Below are 12,202 nucleotides of genomic sequence, written 5' to 3'. Positions count from 1 at the left end.
AAAAAGCTTAAGAAGGTTTATTGGGTTTGGAAACAGCCTACAAGGCAAGAATCTACTCCTTTGGTGAAATTAGTAGCCTCCTTATGCTACATTATATTATAAAAGGTGTTTGGGAAACTGCTATGCATGGCTGCCACATAAAATGTGATTTGGTTTACCAGTCATCCTTAAAAAAATGTGTGAAGATTTTCCAGCATTGTTGTCTCTTCCTATCTTCTGCATTACTGTTTCTTTTAATATAGTTAGTTACTCATACAAGGAGCCTTCCTCATGTTATCTGTTTTCCTCAGCAGATGTTGATGGAAGACTTTGGCCACATTTGTATGTCAGCATGACATGAAAAAGCCGAAAAGACTCACAGTAAGCCTCTAGCTCTTGTATTTCCTTCCTTCACCACTTCCCACATGATTTGTCCAGACTGGCAAAGTGCAGTTAATATTTAAACACAAGCCAGCTTCAAACCACAATTACTGAAGCTGTTTTGTTTAAACTAACCATAGTCAGAATTAACTACAACACCCCAAGAGCCGTTATCAAATGAGGAAGCTAGCTGTGTCTCATTCTTGCTTGTTTACATTGGTGTTAAACCATGGCTTAACATGATGTGCTGCATTTCCTCTTGAGCGACTTTCTACATGCTAGTGATGGTCATAGCCAGAGACAAAAGTGGGCAGAGGAACAACTAAATTTTACCCTTGCACCGTAGGCTAGTTTATACATACGGACACACCCTTCCCTATCTTCCATCCAAGCAAGAAAGAGGCATTCCCAGAATTCACAAGGACACATTCAAGCAAGGCAAAAGCACTCAAGAAGGGTGTGAAGCAGGGCCGATAGGGGAACTAGCTGGCTGGAGAGCAACATTTAACCAAGATGGTGTCAGAAACCGTACTGAGGAGGGCTGCACTGAGGAGGAATGGTGGGAGCCTCCCTCTCCCTCTCCCCCTGCTCCTGATCAGAATCCTGAATCTTCCCAGGAGCAGGAGGACAGTACTGATTTGGAACAGTGGTTTGCAGAGGGACATAGTTCAGAAGGCAGAAGCTGGGAAATATTGGATGGGGAACAGCTAGGAGAGGAAGCACTGGGAGAGAGAGTATTAACAGATTCACTGTCTCTGGAAAGCATCCATCTGTCAAGCCCAATGTCAAGAAGAGCTGGTAAGGTGGCAGCACAGAAAGCACAGTGGTTACAAGCTCAGGTTACAAGACGCAGTAGTGACGTGGGTGACTAGGGAGGATGCTTAATTGGGAGCATCGCCTGCCATTGCTAAGAAATGGATTCTTTGTTCTCTCAATGTGATCATTAAAGTTTCTAACTGGTAAGAAGACTCATTTCCTTTGTTCTGCTTATCTACTGCCAAAGGGAGGGGGAGGAAGCAGATTCCCTGAAGCCTGACAGGTGGAGAGCCATATTTAGTCTCCAAGGCTGAGGTTCTTCACACCTTGTCTAAAGCTTTTGGAGCACCTATGAATATAACCTCTACTTGACTACTACTATCTATATGTCACTCAAATAATTCAAAACAACAGGTGGGACAGGATTTTCCTTTGCAGAAACCATGCTGATTCTCAGAAAAATAATACCTATTCTTATTCTTTTCTCCTCCTTATTTTATTATTTTTTCTTCTGCCCTGAACAAGTGCAATTAAAACAGCATCTGATAAAATCACATGTACTGAATCAGCAATAAAGAGCTTGGTAGGATAAAAATGTCTTTAAGGTCTAGTTAAAAAGCACAAGAGAAGAGTCCAAATAGAGTTGTTAGGAAGAGGAATTCCATGTGTTGGGGGCTGCCACAAAACAGCCCTGTCCCTGAATCCACCTTAGTGGAAGGTCAGGGAGCAGAGTCTCTGAGGCTGATATTAAGGTCTATTCTTGCTCATAAGGGTACATGCCACCCTTCACAAACCTGATATCCTCCATATGATTTAGATGTCAACTAAGTGACAAAGGCTGTCCTTTAAATCACTTCATCCCAAACTGTACAGGGCTTTAAAGATCAGTATTAGCAGTCCATATACAGGAACAAATAGGTAACCACTGTGACCAGAAATGCTGGAGATTGAACGTGGGACATAGTATATACAAATGTACACTGACTGAACTATGAGTCATCCCCAAGTTTATACCAAGTTGAGAAGTGCTTCTGGAAAAGACCTATCACTTATGGCTCTTCTGCACACATATCACATATCTAATGTTTTAAGAAATAGTAAAAATTACTTGACTTTTGACCACCACCATAAGTCTGTATCATTTTGAATTCCTCCTTAAATTTTCTACATGAATGTAAATGGTATCTCTCTGGAAATAAAACAATAAATGCAGATAGAAAGAAAAGTGATTTGATATGCTGGAGTAAGCTTGCTATATTTTGTCACAACATGCATTACCCTAGTTCCACATTTTTACCTTTGTACTTTGCTGCATGGAACAGAGCAACATAATTAGCCACTGGTAGGTAGTGTTTATGTTAGTTCTCAAAAGGTTAAGAAGCTGCTTATAACTAAAATCAGCTTTGCCTAGAGCTTTGGTGGCTCTGTGTAATCAAATTAGACAGGGAGGGCACAGTGTCACCTAACACGAACCAGTGGCACTTTCTTCTCTACTTTGACCTTTATCATTGGAAGTCAGAGCTTATCTTATTGCAAATATTTTTTTAAGATTAGTTTAATAAACTATTTTCAAGATAGGAGTGGGATCTAAAAGATTTTCATAAATAATGCAGCATGAATGACCCAAGACAACTGGAAAGGTTTCATTTTTACACAAAAGCAGCTTGTCATTCGAACTCTAACAAAAAACTGTGGCATTTGATCCTAAATATTTTAACTGGCATATTCACCTGCCAGCCTGGAAGAGTGTTCCTGTGTACTGCCGATGCATCTTGAGTATATTTGCCAATATGCCCTCTCTCAGGGATTAGGAATCTGTGGCCTCCATCATGGCCAATGGATGATTAGAGTTGTAGCCCATCATCAGCTGGAGTACCACAGGTTCCCCAGCCCTGATGTATTCCCTCACTTTTTTAAAAAAGAAGCCACAGGAATGGACCTTAAAACAGCAATGATTTCATGATGCTTTTGTATAGTGTAAGTGTAAAATCATGGCTTCTTCACTATCCAATAGCTAACCAAGATAATCCATTAGCATTTCTAAGAAAATGTAGCTAACCCACTTGCAATAGTTAGGTCTCAGCCTCTAAAATGGGGCTATGTTCTTTGAAGTCAAATAAAATGAATGGTAAAAATGGATACATTTAAGGAGCTTAATAATGTACTGAGGAGAGCTCCATATCAGAAGAACATTGGCCATGGTGCTATATCCAAACTACTTTTTAAGGTAGTCATTGTTTCCTTAATCTTTGAACATCAAGTATGCACAAATATATTTTTTAAAGATTAAATAAAATTTAATCTAATTAATTTTTAAAAAATAATCATTTATATTATGCAGAAATCCCAGAACAAATATTGGCAGCTTCTACTTTTTTCATTTTTATATATTCAGTTTTAACTTCAGCATATATATGGCTAAAGCCTGCACAGAAGTAACAGAAAACCAATAAACACAAACATGATGCAAACACAGCAAACCCAAATAATACAAGCACTTCATTGCTATATTTATTAGAAATAAAGAAAATACTGTCCATTTAACTCATAAGGAAATTATGCAGCCTGATGATTGCTACTAATATAGTAATACTAAGCAAATTTGCATATGGTTAACCTGTCCTGCCAGAGCTACAGATCATATTTCTGTGAAAGACAATTTTAAAATATTCAAAGTTTGACAAAACATCAGAAAACATTATTTTCCTCTTTTTTTGATGAGCCTTGAATGATTCTGCTGATTGTAGTATGTACAATTTGATGTAGGAAGGTAGTTTATATTAAGAAAAAACTCAACAATGAAAGGCAATATATAAATTCAAAAATGATATGCCATGTGATTGTATAACAACAAATTATTTAAAACACATTGACAGTGTGATTGTATAATAAGCTAGTCTGGAAGCATTTTTCTTTATTTTTTAAAAGAAGCAAGCAGGCTCTTTAGACAGAATATACATGTGGCATACAAATTTTAGATCTACCAGTAAGTTCCAGGGCATTCTCCCCCTTACACATGAATTGTTAAGAGACAATCTTTTTCAACTGAATGTATTATATTCATTCATCTACTCCTATTATAGAGCATTCATCTGAAACAGTTAGTTAACAGCCAGCAAGTTTCTGTACTTTAGATCTTCATTTATTGCTTCAGACCTCCATTATGTGTGTCAGAAGATTAGGATGTAAAACCCTCCGAATGAGGTAGGAGTGGTCATGACCAATAGGTCAGCGCAGAACTGGGCCATTTCTGCCTTCTAAACTCAGCGATGTGGAACTAAGTGTGGCCAAACAACTAGCTGGTTGGACTCCGGCCAAGAGCCTCAAAATTGCTGACTGTTGCCACATTCTTTCAATTTTAATAAAAGGACTGGCTTAAACATTTGCTAGAGTGCCAGCTGCATTTGCAAAGTAAAAAAGGGAGTACAAGTGAAGCAAAGACATTCCCCTTAACATATGATCACTTATTTCGCTAGTAATTTCTCTTCATTGCAATGAATGGCTGTAAATGGATTAATGGCACAGCTCCAGAGAGCATGTCACAGATCTCTGCTGAACATATAAACTGTTCTATAAAACACGCTCAAAGAATCTCACTTCTTCCTAACTTTTTATTAATATATAATTTACAAGACAAATTTTATTTCAAGATTAATGTACCACTTCAACAAGACTAGGCAGAAACAGTCCCAATCAGAAAATAATAATGTAACACTTTTAAATGCTGAATAATATTAACACCACAGTAAATTACTATTTCAGTACATTTTAACTGTCTCATTACTGTAAAGGGGATAAAACCTGCTCCTACACTATTGCACACAAAGTAGTGTGTTAATACAAGAAATATAAAATATTAAGACAAAAAAACTGAATAAATTAGTCAGTGTAGTTAAACAACAAATTTTAATTTTAGATTAATAAGCCAGCCTGCTCATAGGCAAAACTCTGGCACCTTTGAAAGGCCTGCTCTTATGCAGGTCACACAGATGTCAACGTCATCCACCCTGTGCTAAATCTGATGAAAAATAAATTAAAGCTGATTTTTCCTTCTTGCTTATATCTAAAACCAGCAGACAGCATTTCTTCAGGTTTCTCAAAAGATCCCCTTCATTAAGGTATGAAGTATGTAAATTATTTAACTTTAATTTATAGCTCAATTAAATTGCGTAAATCAGACGATTAGTTGAGCTCTATTCAATATACATAAGGTTCTCCTCCTCAATTTTTCCAGCTAATAAATAAAAAATACAGCAACAACTGATTATCTGTGACCAACTGCACTATAAGACTGGTACAGAGGTGCATATTTCTACATTTTTGTGAAAAGGTACTGTGAAAAGTTAGCAGAAATCATTCTATGGAACAATTTTTCAAATGTTCTGTTTCTAAAGAATGCTTAGATAAGAACAATACTGAAGCGCAGCAATGTTTGATCCTTTTATTAAATTACCAACAGTTTTAACCACCTTCCTCAAGAATTACTGTGAAGGACTTTGTGGTAAGTACAAGTTCTCCAGTAATTTCTTTAATAAAGACAGCATCTATCAGAAGCAAATTGATCATGTCATTTGAGGGCTAACTTGCAGTGGAATGCTGTCCTGAGACTTATCTCAAGAAACTTCATTAGAGCAGACAGATGAAACTGCAAATGTGTAGGCCACAATAATTTGACCTCATTTTTAATGTTTTAAAAAAAAAATCTGCTGTTGCTTGCATGCCTTATTTTGAGGCTATGATACTGCTTTGAAATATTTAATTCAGAATGTATCTGTATTCCACCCCCCCTAAACAGAGGATAGCAAGTAGATGGGTATAACTTAGTGAACCTACTAAGATGAGTCGTTGGCAGGGTGAAGTGGTAGATTTTAGTAATAGCTGGAAGCTGTAAGTGGTTCTGAGCTTTGAAGTCAGTACAGCTTTGATGTAGTACTCCCCTAGTTAATCACAAGATAGTCTTGAAAGAAAAGATTTTTCCAAATTCTATTCTTAGTGTCACTGCTTGAAAAATCCTTATATGATTTTTTTCCCAGTAGAGATCTTCAAATCTGGTCTCAGACTGCTTTCTGTTCTTTCATTCTCATACTCTTTTAAACAGCCTTTAAAATTTAAACTGTAATTAAAAGCAAGTCTTGGTTTGGCTGGTTGTGTATTAACTTTGCAAATCCTTCAGGCAATAGGCCATTGGTGTTCAAACACACCCAGAAAGTCCATTGCTATGCATACAGACTTTAAAAGGTGGTAGGCGGTCTCTAGTCTCAAGAAAAATTGTAAGGAGAAATGTCATATAAAGAGAAACAATAAGTAACCAATTTCTCAGCTTTTCACTTGGATTAAACTTTCATTTAAGGCAAACTATTACAGAAAAACTCACAGAAATATGTGAAACTGACAAAAGTTGCAAAAGACTTGCAAAAAACCAAATATTTGTAAATAGCAGACATCTAAAAGCAACAACATTTTTTACTGCAGATACCGGTAAGCAGCATCAGCATTAGGTTGCTAAGTGTATCAGAAATGCCTATGAAACAACACAGTTTCAATATCCTTAATAATATACTGCTGTTTCTGCTATATTTTATTTTAAATGTCATATACAAACCAAACCACACAGTGTAGCAAAGTACTGTTATTGTTGTCCAATATTGGCAGAACAAAAATGTTAAAGTGGTTAAGCCATAATCTTTTATCTGCAGTGAAGGGCTGATAATCTGTGCACATTTGTACATGAACTCTAAAATGAAGCTGCCATTCACAAAGTCCTCTGCTCATCTAAACAGACGGGAATAAAGAACATGGCATGTGACCAGTAAATTATGAGAGAGCAACACCTCAAGGTTAGAGGTCACTGAAGATTTCAACAAATCTCACCAGATATGGCAACAGATTAAGAAAGGAGACAGATTGCCCTCCAACCTTAACCTGTTAAGACCTTTGAAGTCTTATGGTGACCTCTATTCTGCTCTTTCATATTAGTTGTTAGTTACACTAATTACAGCCTAATAGTATCCTGGTGCCAGACATTTTTTCTAAAGCCATCTAGTGAAAAATATTAGAAAAGTGGTGACTGTTCCAGCCAAATTGCAATGTGCACGTCACAAGCACTTACCCCTAATTTACAGCACAGACCTTGCAAACTTCTAGCAACAACAATGGGAAAGACATCAAAGTTTTGTGTAACTTACTGCAGGAAATCCATAAACCAGAACAAATTAATCTTCATGTAAAAACTCTGATTTTAAATTTTTTTTGGCAAATTTGGCAGGTAATTTCTCTTTTGAGCACAAGATCATTTGCAATTTAATCAACTAAGGAACTCTCCCTTTATTTAGAAGAATCAGATACTGCTAACATTTTAATCTACTTTGAGAATATGAAGCTTTTTGTTTATCTATCATATTAACACATCAGATCCACTATAGTGTAAAAAACCCCCTGCCCTCCACTCCTGGACTCCCCCCAAAACCTCTTCTGAGGGTTATGGAACCCACAGGAAATGAGTGTGGGGTAGATGGTTGGAATGACTGGGAAGGCCACAAAACAGGAGGAGGCAGCTTGCTTGAGTGGCAGTACCAATTTCACTGCAGTCCCCACCCCACAACCCAGGCCTTTTCTGAAGACTCCCTGTTCCCCAGAAGAGGCTTTTCAGGGCGTGCAATGAGAAGGGGGATAATTATTCTATGTGAGTGCCCTTGCATGAATGCAATACTGCTCAATGAAATTAGTCACAATGCTAAATAACCCCAAGTTGGGGGCTAAAGTCAAAGATAAAGTCATTCAGCTCAGCTCAGTAGGAAGGTTGTTTTTAAAAGAGAAAATTAACTTTCTCATTTTATGTGGCGATCAACTGCATCATGTTGAATGCATTCCTAGATATGTGCACTCTTCTTCCTGTGTAGCTATGTAGGACTGTGGCTGCTTACTTCAACTGAGCTTCAGCTGCCTGAGTTCTGTTTGTTAAAAGGAAAGTCAGTCGTTCCACTCTAAACTGCTAGCTTTGAATACAAATGAAAAGAAAAACCATTAAATATTTCTTAATCAAATTTGGCAGCGGAAGAGGCAAGTTAGTGCATCTGAGCAGCCTGCTCAGTTGACTTGAGCCCCAGTGCCTTTGCTTGTTGAAAGCGGCAGTAATATATTAGGGGTATTAATTTGTCATAAAATCTTTGGCTGATTAACCACACTGAGTAATCATTTAACACTTGCAAAGTTATCAGCAAGTAAACAAAGAGTTGGGGGGGATTGTTCCTGACAATCAAACATAATCATATTCATCAGACCACAAACAAGTTGCCAAATTTTGAAACACCTTGCAAAACTCAAGAGTTGGTGTGTCAGTTTTTCCATAAATGCCAGGTACTAAACTTTTGGATACCAGTATCTGTCCATGGGCTGCTTTATAACCTTTTGTATTTCATCAAAAATTAAATCCCAGACTACACAAGCCAGAGGGCAGGACCACCACATACAGTAATAAGTACCTTGCTCAGCATATCCTCACCAGCTGGACAATCGCACTGGGCTTATATACCACCTATGGGCAAGTTTCAACATTGAATCTCTTATTTGGTTTGAAGCATTATTAACAGTTACTAAGGGTTTGTTCTGGAGTGCTATCCAGTCATGATCTTCTATTTCCTCCCTCCAGTCTCCTCCTGATACATTTTTGAATCTCAGAAAGTCTCCCCAGCCCATATCAATTAAGGCTGTGTGTAATTTAAATACAGTGGTACCTCAGGTTAAGAACTTAATTTGTTCCGGAGGTCCGTTCTTAACCTGAAGCACCACTTTAGCTAATGGGGCCTCCTGCTGCCGCCGGAGCACGATTTCTGTTCTCATCCTGAAGCAAAGTGCTTAACCTGAAGCACTATTTCTGGGTTAGCGGAGTCTGTAACCTGAAGCGTATGTAACCCGAGGTACCACTGTATTAACCATTCAGTCCTGTCTTGTGCTGCCATTAAAACAGATCCAAATGCAGTGAGAGATTTTGTGGCTTGTTCTTTAGTACAAGGGGAGTTCTTGTGTTATCTAATAAGCAAATGATAGCCATTTTAATCTATGATGTACCATATTTTACTCATGGCTCACTTTTTCTGGAACTTACTTGTGTCTATCTGATTACAGACTTACATAATTAAAACAAAGAGATAAGGCAACTTGTGACGTTACCTCTAATTTTGAATGACAACATAACTTCTTATATGTGGCTCTGTGGTGCAGAATTAAATTGGAGCAAATAGGTTTACAGGTTGTTCTGATCAAAATGTTTGCAAGTAAATATTAATGAGATAAAACTGATAATTTAATTTTGATAGCTTTAGAGTATCATTTTTCATCATTTTATATTAGTTATCAAGTTAATTTACTATTGGATTTCTTGGTTGTTATAAGACAAAGAAATCAAATGATTACTAATGTTTCTAAAGGTATCACATGATGCTCTTCACTGCATATATATATATATGTATGTATACACTGTATGTATATATAAAAGGCCCTTCCTGGTTTTTCATAAAAAGTCAAATTCCTCCCACTATTCTAGTTCATATAAAATGTGGCTATTTTTTTGCTCTTATTCAGCAGACTTTTATATATATGTATAATAAAGCTTTATTTTCTTCTTGAATCTTTCTAGTGGATTTTTTTTTTACATCTCACAATAGTTTTTGAATTTTGCATATCTTCAGATTAACTTCAATTCACAATTCAAAATCTGTATTCTTGATTTCTTTATCAAAAATATAATGGGTTGGGATCAATGTTGCTTTTATTTAAACTGGAGGTCAGTTAAGATCCTCTGCTAAGGCCCTTCGCTGAGTGTTCCCGACTTTAGACCAGGATGCTCCAACATGCAGCTCATGGACCACATTTGGCCTGCTAGACTTTTTTGGTGGCTCTGGCAGGGTGGAGAACAGGAAGTGGCTCCTGGGGTAGAGGCGGTAGTGGCTTTGGGAAGGAGGCATGAAAGTGCTGCCCCCTTCACTAAGCCCAGGCGACCTTGGGCTAGTCACACTTCTTTGAAGTCTCTCAGCCCCACTCACCTCACAGAGTGTTTGTTGTGGGGAAGAAAGGGAAAGGAGAATGTTAGCCGCTTTGAGACTCCTTCGGGTATTGATAAAGCGGGATATCAAATCCAAACTCTTCTTCTAGTTAGCACTTTCCCAGCTTTGAAAAGGAGGTGGAAGGGCTCTAGGACCCTGTCAGAGCCCTTATACCTCCTTCCCAAAGCCAGGCAGACAGTGCCCCCTTGGCTCAGTGCCCAGTGCAGGGAAATGGGTTGCGCTGCCCAAATATGGTGCTGCCCCCCCCATCCAGTGCCAGGAAAAAGGGAGCAGAGACAGGGCTTTTTCCCGTTATTAGAGAACAATGGAGGTGTTCATGGTGAGCTTTGGCACCTCTTTTTCTAGAAAAACAGTATATGCATGCATGTTCAAAATATGGATAAGCATAATGCAGTATCAATGGACAGTGAAAAGAACTCTGCAGTCATCATGCATATAGTTTCCCTCGGCTAAGTTCACCTTTCACAAGATGCACATCACAGACTCAGAACACATTTTCTAAATCAGGAAAAGTGCCAGATCACATATCCACAAAGGCATACACAGAGCATTAAATGAAATTAATGTAGCAATTTAAACCTCTTAGAGCTGTTGTTTTAAGCTGCCTGTAGATTTGGGTATGCACCACTGCATAGGTTTACAATAGTTCACATTTCTAAGATAATCTTTTGCAACTGATAGTTGCTCCTTCATTATTTTTTTAAATGTTATTTAAGTTGAACCAGTTATTTAAAGGTGGAGACTTCAATTACTAGAGGAAACTACATAGCCAATGTTGTACAAAAAAAATATCAAAAAATCATATTGACTCATTTCAATTAAATTGCTTTTGACTTCTACTCATGTTCCTCATATCTGTAGTTACATTTAACAAATGAAAATAAAAAATAAAGTAAAATTCCAAAGTTCTCCATAAGCTAGAACACACTTTGTGTTTCAGAAAAAAAATAGATCATAACAATTGCAAATTTCCAAGTGGCAAGACAGTATTTTCTCCTTAGATATATCTTGCTTTTCTTCCTGAACAAATTAAAGAGAAACCAGGGTGACCTTGAATGTAACCCGATACAAATATATCTGGATCTTAATAACTTGTATTACTTTTTACTAATAAAAAGGTCACATCCACAAAATAAAACAAACACATTTAAACTTTCAATGTAACTTTTAAATCAAAAGATCAATTGGTAGCTACCTGGAGTTCTTCATCATATAGAAACTGCTTCTTTCCTCAGGTTCATCATTTGTCCCTAGCCACTGAAACTGACGTGTATTTGAAAGCATTTTTCCATACATGAATCTGTTGTTATGGGGGTATAACAGGCTGCAGTGCAACAAATATACTGTGCCAACCTGTTTCGGTTCAGCTCTCAAGAGTGTGTTTGTATGTGCCTGTAAAAGGAGGAGAGGGAACAGTCTCGGGGGGGGGGGGATGGGAGGCGGCAAAGCTTAAGTTCTTTTATTTAGTGTATGCTTGGGGTTTTTCTGTCAGCGTCACTTGGGGAAGTTCTCTATTTGCTTGTTATGTTTCCTTGGTGGTGAGAGAAGTTGTGGTGGCATAGGGTGTGGTTGATCGTCTCTGGCTGGCTGCAGTGGGATTTGTTTGTGTGTGGGTGAGGGGGGTTGTCGGGTTAAGTTAGCCATATTGAATCATAGTATGAGTGGGGATTGTTATCTTGGAAGATGTTCAGTAGGGCCAGTTCTGGGGTGACTTCTAGTACCTGTTTAGTTATTTGGCTTATTTCTGGTATGACTGCGCACACTCCTTTTCTGACTGGGTCCTCGATTACTTGGTTTGGTGGGATCTGCTGTTTCAGACACAGCATATGTCTGAGAAGGCCCCATGTGGGATCATGGGAAGGAGGTACAAGGAAAAAACTGTTGTGACAACAGTTTCTTGGGCAACTTGGAAGGGCTGTGGTGAGATCCAGAAATGGCAACCTGGAGCCCCACTGACCACTTAACTGCTCTCTTCTCCATCAGCTTGGGAGCTTTTTCCTGAGACACTTGCAGGGTATAATAGC

At 38.0% G+C, this 12,202-nt stretch overlaps 1 protein-coding gene across 5 annotated transcripts in view; it reads right to left on the bottom strand.

Moving 5' to 3' along the window:
• ARB2A (ARB2 cotranscriptional regulator A) overlaps positions 1-12,202 on the bottom strand; it is a 214,163-nt gene that overhangs the window by 54,239 nt on the left and 147,722 nt on the right. The window lies entirely within an intron of this gene.

Source organism: Podarcis cretensis, assembly GCF_951804945.1.
Source record: "Podarcis cretensis genome assembly, chromosome: 11".
NCBI lineage: Eukaryota > Metazoa > Chordata > Lepidosauria > Squamata > Lacertidae > Podarcis > Podarcis cretensis.
This window is presented reverse-complemented; position numbering and strand designations above follow the sequence as displayed.